This window comes from Phyllobates terribilis, unplaced genomic scaffold (assembly GCF_046119375.1).
Source record: "Phyllobates terribilis strain yellow unplaced genomic scaffold, ASM4611937v1 Scaffold_1__5_contigs__length_1240528914, whole genome shotgun sequence".
Lineage (NCBI taxonomy): Eukaryota > Metazoa > Chordata > Amphibia > Anura > Dendrobatidae > Phyllobates > Phyllobates terribilis.
The window spans coordinates 655,031,675-655,044,973 of record NW_027362761.1 but is presented as its reverse complement, the minus strand read 5'-3'; positions in this window follow the sequence as shown (position 1 = coordinate 655,044,973).

The window sequence follows — 13,299 nt, the reverse complement described above, 5'->3', positions numbered from 1 at the left end:
GTCGCAGTAGCTTAACAAGACGGTTTAAATGCCCCTTGGAAGAGACGTGCAGGTCGCAGTAGCTTAACAAGACGGTTTAAATGCCCCTTGGAAGAGAGGTGGAGGTCGCAGTAGCTTAACAAGACAGTTTAAATGCCCCTTGGAAGAGACGTGCAGGTCGCAGTAGCTTAACAAGATGGTTTAAATGCCCCTTGGAAGATAGGTGGAGGTCGCAGAAGCTTAACAAGACAGTTTAAATGCCCCTTTGAAGAGACGTGCAGGTCGCAGTAGCTTAACAAGATGGTTTAAATGCCCCATGGAAGAGACGTGCAGGTCGCAGTAGCTTAACAAGACGGTTTAAATGCCCCTTGGAAGAGACGTGCAGGTCGCAGTAGCTTAACAAGACGGTTTAAATGCCCCTTGGAAGAGACGTGAAGGTCGCAGTAGCTTAACAAGACGGTTTAAATGCCCCTTGGAAGAGACGTCCAGGTCGCAGTAGCTTAACAAGACGGTTTAAATGCCCCTTGGAAGAGACGTGCAGGTTGCAGTAGCTTAACAAGACGGTTTAAATGCCCCTTGTAAGAGACGTGCAGGTCGCAGTAGCTTAACAAGATGGTTTAAATGCCCCTTGGAAGAGAGGTGGAGGTCGCAGTAGCTTAACAAGACAGTTTAAATGCCCCTTGGAAGAGACGTGCAGGTCGCAGTAGCTTAACAAGACGGTTTAAATGCCCCTTGGAAGAGAGGTGGAGGTCGCAGAAGCTTAACAAGACAGTTTAAATGCCCCTTTGAAGAGACGTGCAGGTCGCAGTAGCTTAACAAGACGGTTTAAATGCCCCTTGGAAGAGACGTGCAGGTCGCAGTAGCTTAACAAGACGGTTTAAATGCCCCTTGGAAGAGACGTGCAGGTCGCAGTAGCTTAACAAGATGGTTTAAATGCCCCTTGGAAGAGACGTCCAGTTCGCAGTAGCTTAACAAGATGGTTTAAATGCCCCTTGGAAGAGACATACAGGTCGCAGCAGCATAACAAGACGGTTTAAATGTCCATTGAAGGGACATACAGGTCGCAGTAGCTTAACAAGATGGTTTAAATGCCCCTTGGAAGAGACGTGCATGTCGCAGTAGCTTAACAAGACGGTTTAAATGCCCCTTGGAAAAGACATGTGACGCGCCCCTGGGCCTGTGTCGCGCTGCGCTGCGCACGCGGGAGCTTACCCGGAGCCGGATCTGTGGAGGGTTGTAGTCTCGTGGCGGTGACCCGGTCCATGCCCAGGGAGTCAAACTAGACGGCAGTCTATTAGTAGTAAATGGTTGATGACTACGCCACCCGTTGAGTGCAGCCAGGGGGCTGCTGCTGCAGGGCAGACCGCTGAGGCCGATGGTGGGATTGTGCAGCGTGATAGTATAACCCCCAACGGGAGGGGTATGGCCTCAGGGCAGCCGACGTGGATGATGGGGGTAGCAGGAACCACTCAGAGACGGTACGGTGTAGTTCAGGGTCTTTACTGGTAACAACAAAAGACCCTCCCGGAGTACTTGCTAGCGAACGGGGCCTGGTCAGTCCTTGAGCAGATGGGATCTCCCCTGGCCAGGCGGAGTTGTAGGCCTTCCCAACTAACTGTACTCTTCTGGCTACCTTGCTAGCAGCGGGTAAAAGTAGCCCACGTCCCTGAGTATACTGTGTGGTGCTCACCCGTATGGCCGGTGACTCGGGGCCTTCTAATGGCTTCCGCTCCACGATGGCGGTGCTGGTCCCACGCGTGTGACCGTGCCTTCGGGCTTCTGGGCCAGAGGACCTGAAATCCCCTGCCTGACGGATTCTGCTGCTGGGTAGGAATTAGTCCCCACAGCCTCGGACTCCGGGTCCGGTAAAAAGTCTTCTTAGTCAGGGCGAACTCTGCAGCTGCCAGCCCCTGACTCCTTGTAACTGCTGTTTCTTCCTATGCTGTCTCTACTTCTTCTCTTCTTCTACTCACTCACCCTGCCTCAGCCCCAGGTTTTTATAGGGGAAGTTCTTCCCCTCCCAAGACTGGGCAGGAGGTGTGGCATGCACAGGATCCCTGACCAAAGGACCTCCCACCTGCTCTCAGACATAACATTACGTTACTGTGGCCACCAGACCCCTGGGGTGTCACATTCCCCCCTAGTAAAATTTAGTACTCCGGGACTAAACACATTATAGAAAAACATAACAAGGTAAAAACAATAACAATAAAATACAATAAGGAAACACAATAAGATGGTCACGGCGTGTCCGCAACCGGGTGCAGTCTTTGAAGAAAAGCAAAGGTGTCCATTTCACCGAAACAGGGAGACGTAACCAGGTAGGGGTCTGTTCTACCCCGAGTCCTTGACAGTCTTTAGTCCATCCTGGGTTACGCTCCAACTATGTACAAGGATTCCCGGTAAATCCACCAAGGATTCCTAAAAACAACTAGAAACACAAAATTACACACAAGCAACTATAGACAGGTAAACATATAAAATAGCTTAAACATTTAGATCCTCCAACGTGCGGGTAACTGGCCTCTAGTGGCCCTAGTGGACATACGGAGCTGACTGTCTGGCCCTGAACTACAGGGTGTAGGAGCTGTCAAGGGTAAACTGGGCAGCTGTCTACCGGCTCTTTGTCTCACTAGGGGTACGGCAGGCTCACTATAAGCAGAGGGTTGATTCTCCTGTTCTGCTTGTGTGGAGTCTTCTGCCTCCTGGACCGGCTGTTCTTCCAGCTCTACCCGTTGCTCCGTAGGTTCTTGGGATGATGGTTGGAGGAAGGTGAGTACGGGTACCACAACTGCACCATTGACTTGAGTCCAAGACCGAAGGAAGTCCCCGAGCACGGTACTAACCATATCTTCCCTTTCTTCCACGGGTCGAAGGTCTTCTTGTTCCTCTTCAGGGTTCCTCAGTTGTTCGGGACACTTCTTCAGGTGGTCCCGGGATACAATGGCTGTGGTTTCCCCTCCGTCTTTACTGATGGTACAGACCTTCGGGTTCTCGTGGCTTGAGGGCAGTACGGTGTACGGGTCCTTCTCCCACTGGTCGTCCAACTTGTGGAGCCGTCTCTTCCTCTTCAAGACCTGCTCTCCGGGTACCAGGGGAACAGCGGGAGCATACTGGTTGTATGTCTTCTCTTGTCTTTCCCTAGCCTGACAGAGACTTCGCTCCACGCTCTCCTGTACTCTCCGGTACTGCTGCTGCCTCTCTGTGTCCCAGTCTGTTTCTGGTGAAGTGTCCTCGGGTGTCAGGACTCCCATTTCCAGGTCAACAGGTAACTTACCAGGTCTTGCCCTCATTAGGTAAGCCGGGGTACAGTTGGTGGAACCTACCGGGATGTGGTTGTATAGGTCCACCAGATCGGGCAACTTCTCAGGCCACAGACTGCGTACTTCCAGGGGCAATGTTTTTAGAAGATCCATTACCACCTGGTTCATTTTTTCACAAAGTCCATTAGTTTGCGGATGGTAGGGTGTCGTCCTTATCTTCCGGCAGCCATACAGATTGCAGAATTCCTGGAAGACCTCCGCTTCAAAGGCAGGTCCCTGGTCCGTCAACACTTGGTCCGGGTACCCGTGTGGACGGCAGAAGTGCTGCTGGAAGGCTCTAGCTGCTGTTTGAGCCGTTAAGTCCTTGACGGGGACGACAACCAAGAACCGAGAGTAATGATCCACGATGGTTAACGCGTAGACGTAGCCACTTCTGCTTGGGGTCAGTTTTACATGATCCAAGGCTACCAGTTCCAACGGTTGCCGGGTGACGATGGACTGCAGGGGAGTCTTCTGGCTGGCCCGGTCCTTCCTTCTCAGATTGCACGGGCCACAGTCTCTGCACCACTTCTCGATGGTTCCCCTCATGCCTACCCAGTGGAACCGCTCGCGCAGCAGGAACTCCAGCTTTTTCCACCCGAAGTGTCCAGCTCCGTCGTGGTATGCCTCCATCACCATGGCTGCGTCTCTTCGTGGCACCACTACTTGCCAGAGTAGTTCATGCGTCCGGGAGTTGACCATTCTGCGGCACAACTTCCCCTTGTAAAGGAATAGTCGACTCTTCTCCGCCCATAGTTGTTTGGCTTCCTCCGGAGCGTCTGGTTCAAGGCGAGCCTCCGGCCGAGTCAGCATCTCCTTCACCAGTCGGACGGCAGGGTCGCTGTCTTGCGTTTCCGCCCAGTTGTAGTGGGGTAAGGGGTTCAACGTAGCAGCCTGCTTACTCCTTACCCGGTGGGAATACTGGATAGTCCCATGACGGTGGAACGCAGGGAGTTCAACTTCTTCCAGTCCCTCCGGATCTTCTCCTTCGTCCGGCAGGTTGGGCATCCTGGACAGGGCGTCCGCGTTAGTATTGGAGCGTCCTGCCCGGTATTTGATTGTGAACTCGTAGTTGGACAGACGGGCCATCCACCTCTGCTCCAGGGCACCGAGTCTTGCCGTGTCCAGGTGTGTCAACGGGTTGTTATCCGTGTATACGGTGAACCGGGAAGAAGCGAGGTAATGCTTAAAGCGCTCGGTGACTGCCCATACCACGGCCAGGAACTCTAGCTTAAATGAGCTGTAATTCTCGGGGTTCCTTTCGGTGGGTCGCAGTTTTCGGCTGGCATAGGCGATTACTCGTTCTTTCCCCTGCTGAATCTGGGACAGTACGGCTCCTAGCCCGATGTTACTGGCGTCGGTGTAGAGGATGAAGGGCTGGCTATAGTCCGGGTACGCCAAGATTTCATCCCCCGTGAGGGCCATCTTCAGCTGGCGGAAGGACTCTTCTTCTAGCTCTTCCCATTTGAAGGGCGGCTTCTGGTTCTTGGCCTTCCGGGACTGGCCTATCAGGAGGTCCTGCATAGGCGCTGCCTTTTTGGTGAAACCGGGAATAAACCTTCGGTAGTAGCCTACCAACCCTAGGAACTGCCGCACTTCTTTTACGCTGGAGGGGCTTGGCCATCCCTTAATTGCGGTGATCTTATCGGGGTCGGGAGCCACTCCGTCAGCGCTCACCACGTGTCCCAGGTATTGCACCTTTGGTTTCAGGAGGTGACACTTGGAGGGTTTCACCTTTAGGCCGTAACTCGCCAGAGCTTCGAACACCTCCGCCAGGTGTTTCAGGTGGTCCTCATAAGTTTTGGAGTATACGATGACATCGTCCAGGTACAACAGGACCGTCTCGAAGTTTCTGTGGCCCAGACAGCACTCCATTAATCGTTGGAAGGTTCCTGGGGCGTTGCAGAGTCCGAACGGCATGCAGGTGAACTCGCTAAGTCCCATCGGGGTGGTGAATGCGGTCTTCTCCCGGTCCGCCTCTGCTACAGGAACCTGCCAGTACCCGCTAGTGAGATCCAAGGTAGAGAAGAAGTTAGCAGATCTTAAAGCAGCCAATGACTCCTCTATCCTTGGTAAGGGGTACGCATCCTTGTGTGTGATACGGTTGATTTTCCGGTAATCTACACACATCCTCATGGTGTTGTCTTTCTTTTTGACTAAAACTAGTGGGGCTGCCCAGGGGCTACAGCTATCCCGGATTACCCCAGCCTCCTTCATGTCTCTAAGCATCCCCTTGGCGTGTTGGTAATGTGCAGGGGGTACGGGTCGATACCTCTCTTTTATGGGAGGATGATCTCCCGTGGGGATGCGGTGTTCTACCCCCTTGACTCGCCCGAAGTCTAACGGGTGTTTACTAAACACTCTCTCATACTCTTGAACCACCCGATAGACTCCTTGTTTCTGGTGTGAGGGAGTGGAGTCAGTACCCAGATGTAGTTGCTGACACCAGTCCTCCATGTCTTTCTTAGAGCCGTTACCTTCCTCCGGGTGAGATGGAGGCAAGGGTTCCACAGATTGTATAGAATTTTGATTAGTGGTATATAATTTGGCTAGCGTGGCATACCGGGGCAGGTACACTTCCCTCTCCCCGATATTTATTATGCGAACGGGCACCCTCCCATGGCGTACATTGACCACCCCCCGTGCTGTCAAAATGGTGGGCCTACTGTCTGAGTAAACTGGTTCTACCATTGCCTGGTAATCTCTACCTCTCAGACCAATAGCTGCCCGGCACCAAATCATCATTTCACTTTTTGGGGGCATGGCAATAGGAAAAGGGTCACACATTCTTACGCTACCAATCTCACCGCCGGAGAGTTCCACTTGTTGCCGTTGCATCAGTGCCCGGATCTCTTTCTGGAGCACCCGCTGCTCGCCGGAGCTGGCGTTCTTGGCAACCTGCTGTAAAAGGAAAATCACCTCTGCAAGACAATTTTCAATTACGTTAGTTCCTAGAGTTATTTTTGGGTGACTCTCATGTTTATCAATATCTACAATGATCAGTCCCTGTGCGGCCAGTTCGACTCTACCGATTTTGAGGGTCACCTCTTTAAATCCGATCTGTGGCACGGGCTGGCCATTGCTGGCGATGATACTCAAGTCGTCGTCAGGGTAGCGGGTAATATCCGAGTCATTCCAGTACTGCTTGAAGAGCACGTACGGGATGGTGGTGACCTGTGACCCGGTATCCAGTAGGGCACTCATGGGAATGCCATCCAGTACCACAGGCAAGACTGGACGTCCTCCCACATATCTGTCGCGCCAGTTCGATGGGCCTGGTGATCTTTTTCCTGGGGGTTGGCCCTCTACCCCAGGTTGTGCCCGTTTAAAGAACAGTACCTTTCCATATGTCCGGGTTGATTGCAGCGGCGGCAGATGGGTCGTCCGTCCTCGCTGTATCGGTCACTGGGTCTTCCTCTGGCCGGTGGGGTCCTCCTTGGTCGACGCCACGGGATGTCCTCCGGTCCGGATGCCAGCTGGATCTTCCCTGGGGTGGAAACCTGTAAAGACTGCACAGTTCGGGTTAGCGCAGCAACGCTCTTAGCTAGCTCTTGGACCTGATGGTGTAGGTCTGGAGCCGGGTCATTGTCCAAAGCCTGCGCATCAGCTCCCACAGGCCCTGCCGACAAGGGCGCCGCCTCCTGGTGGTAAGTGATAGCTGGGCGCCTGTGGGTCACAACGCCACCCGGTGCCGGTTCTCGGAGCACCCGGATAGCTCTGTCCTTGAACTGTGCAAAGTCCAGATGGGGATCCTGTAAGGCCATTGCCCGCAACTGGGTTCGGTGGGCATTGCAATATAAACCCTCTATAAATTGTTCAGTCAACAGCCTGTCCTCGTTTCCCACCCCATCAGGGTCGGTCTGCTTTATGGCCCTCAGGGCCTCTTGTAGGTTTAGTGCATAGTCCCTTATACTCTCATGCGCTCGCTGCTTGCACCCGTAGAATCTAAGCTTGATCTCGGCTGAGGTGCGGGTATCAAAGGTGTCCCTCAGCCGGGTTAGTATCTCTGCGACAGTCCTCCTCCCAGGTGGCCAAGATTTTACTTCCCTTTTGGCTGCCCCGGTTAGTTGGGCCACCAGGATGCTCACTTTTTGCTCTTCTGTGAGGGGGTATACCTGGAAGAGGCTATCCAGCTTTTCTCTAAAGTCATGCAGGGTATGTGACTCCCCTGAGTACTGGGGTAGCCAAGCTGCTCCCGGGATATATGGCATGGTGAAGGGCATAACTGCAGCAGCGGTGGCGCTGGCGGGGGTCGAGGTAGTGAAGCTCTCCTCCGTATCCGACATCTTCCTCCCCCCTAGTGGACCGTGGCCTACCTTGCGATGATCCTCTTCCGTAGGCCGCGGCTCCGCAGTGGATCGTCAGGGTTGAGGACCTTCCGTCGCGCTCCTGTGACGTCGGCGTCTGCTGGGCTCCTACCAGGACCTTATGCAACGTCCGGACGTGAGGCGGGGCTTCAGTTCTCGCGCGCTTTCGGAGTCCACGCCCCTCTTCTTCCCGCGCGGCATCCTCAAGATGGCGTCCAATGGCGGGAAAACTCCACGGATGGCGGGAAGAAGGTAGAAGATGGCGCCGGATGGCGGGAAAACTTCGCGGATGGCGGGAAGAAGGTAGAAGATGGCGCCGGATGGCGGGAAACCTCCACGGATAGCGGGAATCTTCACCACTGGTAAGTTTGAACAGTCTTTGCTTTTCAGGCACGCAGTACCCGGTGGTTGGGGGCACGAGATCCTGCCGACTACGCCAAAGTTGACGCGCCCCTGGGCCTGTGTCGCGCTGCGCTGCGCACGCGGGAGCTTACCCGGAGCCGGATCTGTGGAGGGTTGTAGTCTCGTGGCGGTGACCCGGTCCGTGCCCAGGGAGTCAAACTAGACGGCAGTCTATTAGTAGTAAATGGTTGATGACTACGCCACCCGTTGAGTGCAGCCAGGGGGCTGCTGCTGCAGGGCAGACCGCTGAGGCCGATGGTGGGATTGTGCAGCGTGATAGTATAACCCCCAACGGGAGGGGTATGGCCTCAGGGCAGCCGACGTGGATGATGGGGGTAGCAGGAACCACTCAGAGACGGTACGGTGTAGTTCAGGGTCTTTACTGGTAACAACAAAAGACCCTCCCGGAGTACTTGCTAGCGAACGGGGCCTGGTCAGTCCTTGAGCAGATGGGATCTCCCCTGGCCAGGCGTAGTTGTAGGCCTCCCAAACTGACTGTACTCTTCTGGCTACCTTGCTAGAAGCTGATGTAAGTAGCCCACGTCCCTGAGTGTACCGTGTGGTGCTCACCCGTATGGCCGGTGACTCGGGGCCTTCTAATGGCTTCCGCTCCACGATGGCGGTGCTGGTCCCACGCGTGTGACCGTGCCTTCGGGCTTCTGGGCCAGAGGACCTGAAATCCCCTGCCTGACGGATTCTGCTGCTGGGTAGGAATTAGTCTCCACAGCCTCGGACTCCGGGTCCGGTAAAAAGTCTTCTTAGTCAGGGCGAACTCTGCAGCTGCCAGCCCCTGACTCCTTGTAACTGCTGTTTCTTCCTATGCTGTCTCTACTTCTTCTCTTCTTCTACTCACTCACCCTGCCTCAGCCCCAGGTTTTTATAGGGGAAGTTCTTCCCCTCCCAAGACTGGGCAGGAGGTGTGGCATGCACAGGATCCCTGACCAAAGGACCTCCCACCTGCTCTCAGACATAACATTACGTTACTGTGGCCACCAGACCCCTGGGGTGTCACACATGCAGGTCACAGTAGCTTAACAACATGGTTTAAATGCCCATTGGAAGAGAGGTGGAGGTCACAGTAGCTTAACAAGACGTTTTAAATGCCTCTTGGAAAAGACATGCAGGTCACAGTAGCTTAGCAAGACGGTTTAAATGCCCCTTGGAAAAGACATGCAGGTCGCAGTAGCTTAACAAGATGGTTTAAATGCCGCTTGGAAGAGATGTGCAGGTCACAGTAGCTTAACAAGATGGTTTAAATGCCCCTTGGAAGAGACGTGCAGGTCGCAGTAGCTTAACAAGACGGTTTAAATGCCCCTTGGAAGAGACGTGCAGGTCGCAGTACCTTAACAAGACGTTTTAAATGCCCCTTGGAAGAGACGTGCAGGTCGCAGTAGATTAACAAGATGGATTAAATGCCCCTTGGAAGAGCAGTGGAGGTGGCAGTAGCTTAACAAGACGGTTTAAATGCCCCTTGGAAGAGATGTGCAGGTCGCAGTAGCTTAACAAGACGGTTTAAATGCCCCTTGGAAGAGACGTGCAGGTCGCAGTAGCTTAACAAGACGGTTTAAATGCCCCTTGGAAGAGACGTGCAGGTCGCAGTAGCTTAGCAAGACTGTTTAAATGCCCCTTGGAAGAGAGGTGCAGGTCGCAGTAGCTTAACAAGACAGTTTAAATGCCCCTTGGAAGAGACGTGCAGGTCGCAGTAGCTTAACAAGACGGTTTAAATGCCCCTTGGAAGAGACGTGCAGGTCGCAGTAGCTTAACAAGACGGTGTACATGCCCCTTGGAAGAGACGTGCAGGTCGCAGTAGCTTAACAAGACGGTTTAAATGCCCCTTGCAAGAGACGTGCAGATTGCAGGAGCTTAACAAGACGGTTTAAATGCACAATGGAAGAGCGGTGGAGGTCACAGTAGCTTAACAAGACGGTTTAAATGCCCCTTGGAAAAGACATGCTGGTCACAGTAGCTTAACAAGATGGTTTAAATGCCCATTGGAAGAGAGGTGGAGGTCACAGTAGCTTAACAAGACGGTTTAAGTGCCCCTTGGAAAAGACATGCAGGTCACAGTAGCTTAACAAGACGGTTTAAATGCCCCTTGGAAAAGACATGCAGGTCGCAGAAGCTTAACAAGACGGTTTAAATGCCCCTTGGAAAAGACATGCAGGTCGCAGTAGCTTAAGAAGATGGTTTAAATGCCCCTTGGAAGAGATGTGCAGGTCGCAGTAGCTTAACAAGACGGTTTAAATGCCCCTTGGAAGAGGCTTGCAGGTCGCAGTAGCTTACCAAGACGGTTTAAATGCCCCTTGGAAGAGACGTGCAGGTCGCAGTATCTTAACAAGACCCTTTAAATGCCCCATGGAAGAGGGGTGGATGTCGCAGTAGCTTAACAAGACGGTTTAAATGCCCCTTGGAAGAGAGGTGGAGGTTGCAGTAGCTTACCAAGACAGTTTAAATGCCCCTTGGAAGAGATGTGCAGGTCGCAGTAGCTTAACAAGAGGGTTTAAATGCCCCTTGGAAGAGATGTGCATGTCGCAGTAGCTTAACAAGACGGTTTAAATGCCCCTTGGAAGAGACGTGCAGGTCGCAGTAGCTTATCAACACGGTTTAAATGCCCCTTGTAAGAGACATGCAGGTCGCAGTAGCTTAACAAGACGGTTTAAATGCCCCTTGGAAGGGAGGTGGAGGTCGCAGTAGCTTACCAAGACAGTTTAAATGCCCCTTGGAAGAGACATGCAGGTCGCAGTAGCTTAACAAGACGGTTTAAATTCCCCTTGGAAGAGACATACAGGTCGCAGCAGCTTAACAAGACGGTTTAAATGCCCATTGGAAGAGACGTACAGGTCGCAGTAGCTTAACAAGATGGTTTAAATGCCCCTTGGAAGAGAAGTGCAGGTCACAGTAGCTTAACAAGACGATTTAAAGGCCCCTTGGAAGAGACGTACAGGTCACAGTAGCTTAACAAGATGGTTTAAATTCCCCTTGGCAGAGACGGGCAAGTCGCAGTAGCTTAACAAGACGGTTTAAATGCCACTTGGAAGAGACGTGCAGGTCGCAGTAGCTTAACAAGACGGATTAAATGCCCCTTGGAAGAGACGTGCAGGTCGCAGTAGATTAACAAGACGGTTTAAATGCCCCTTGGTAGAGATGTGCAGGTCACAGTAGCTTATCAAGACGCTTAAAATGCCCTTTGGAAGAGCAGTGAAGATCGCAGTAGCTTAACAAGACGGTTTAAATGCCCCTTGGAAGAGACGTGCAGGTCGCAGTAGCTTAACAAGACGGTTGAAATGCGCCTTGGAAGAGAAGTGCAGGTCGCAGTAGCTTAACAAGACAGTTTAATTGCCCCTTGGAAGAGACGTGCAGTTCGCAGAAGTTTAACAAGACGGTTTAAATGCCCCTTGGAAGACACGTGCAGGTCGCAGTAGATTAACAAGATGGATTAATTGCCCCTTGGAAGAGCAGTGGAGGTCGCAGTACCTTAACAAGACGGTTTAAATGCCCCTTGGAAGAGATGTGCAGGTCGCATTAGCTTAACAAGACGGTTTAAATGCCCCTTGGAAGAGACGTGCAGGTCGCAGTAGCTTAACAAGACGGTTTAAATGCCCCTTGGAAGAGACGCGCAGGTCGCAGTAGCTTAGCAAGACGGTTTAAATGCCCCTTGAAAAAGAGGTGCAGGTCGCAGTAGCTTAACAAGACGGTTTAAATGCCCCTTGGAAGAGACGTGCAGGTCGCAGAGGCTTAACAAGACGGTGTACATGCCCCTTGGAAGAGACGTGCAGGTCGCAGTAGCTTAACAAGACGGTTTAAATGCCCCTTGCAAGAGACGTGCAAGTCGCAATAGCTTAACAAGACGGTTTAAATGCCCCAAGGAAGAGACGAGCAGGTCGCAGTAGCTTAACAAGATGGTTTTAATGCCCATTGGAAGAGCGGTCGAGGTCACAGTAGCTTAACAAGACGGTTTAAATGCCCCTTGGAAGAGACGTGCAGGTCGCAGTAGCTTAACAAGATGGTTTAAATGCCCCTTGGAAGAGATGTGCAGGTCACAGTAGCTTAACAAGACGGTTTAAATGCCCCTTGGAAGAGGCTTGCAGGTCGCAGTAGCTTACCAAGACGGTTTAAATGCCCCTTGGAAGAGACGTGCAGGTGACAGCAGCTTAACAAGACCCTTTAAATGCCCCTTGGAAGAGCGGTGGATGTCGCAGTAGCTTAACAAGACGGTTTAAATGCCCCTTGGAAGAGAGGTGGAGGTCGCAGTAGCTTACCAAGACAGTTTAAATGCCCCTTGGAAGAGATGTGCAGGTCGCAGTAGCTTAACAAGACGGTTTAAATGCCCCTTGGAAGAGCGTTGGAGGTCGCAGTAGCTTAACAAGACGGTTTAAATGCCCCTTAGAAGAGATGTGCATGTCGCAGTAGCTTAACAAGACGGTTTAAATGCCCCTTGGAAGAGACGTGCAGGTCGCAGTAGCTTAACAAGACGGTTTAAATTCCCCTTGTGAGAGACGTGCAGGTCGCAGTAGCTTAACAAGACGGTTTATATGTCCCTTGGAAGAGAGGTGGAGGTCGCAGTAGCTTACCAAGACAGTTTAAATGACCCTTGGAAGAGACGTGCAGGTCGCAGTAGCTTAACAAGACCGTTTAAATGCCCCTTGAAAGAGCGGTGGAGGTCGCAGTAGCTTAACAAGACGGTTTAAATGCCCCTTGGAAGAGACATAGAGGTCGCAGGAGCTTAACAAGACGGTTTAAATGCCCATTGGAAGAGACGTACAGGTCGCAGTAGCTTAACAAGATGGTTTAAATGCCCCTTGGAAGAGAAGTGCAGGTCGCAGTAGTTTAACAAGACAGTTTAAATGCCCATTGGAAGAGACGTGCAGTTCGCAGTAGCTTAACAAGACGGTTTAAATGCCCCTTGGAAGAGACGTGCAGGTCGCAGTAGCTTAACAAGACGACTTTAATGCCCCTTGGAAGAGAAGTGGAGGTCACAGTAGATTAACAAGACGGTTTAAATGCCCCTTGGTAGAGACGTGCAGGTCACAGTAGCTTAACAAGACGCTTAAAATGCCCTTTGGAAGAGCAGTGAAGGTCGCAGTAGCTTAACAAGACGGTTTAAATGCACCTTGGAAGAGACTTGCAGGTCGCAGTAGCTTTACAAGACGGTTTAAATGCCCCTTGGAAGAGACATGCAGGTCGCAGTAGCTTAACAAGACGATTTAAATGCCCCTTGGAAGAGACGTCCAGGTCGCAGTAGCTTAACAAGACGGTTTAAATGCCCCTTGGAAGAGACGTGCAGGTCGCAGTAGCTTAACAAGACGGTT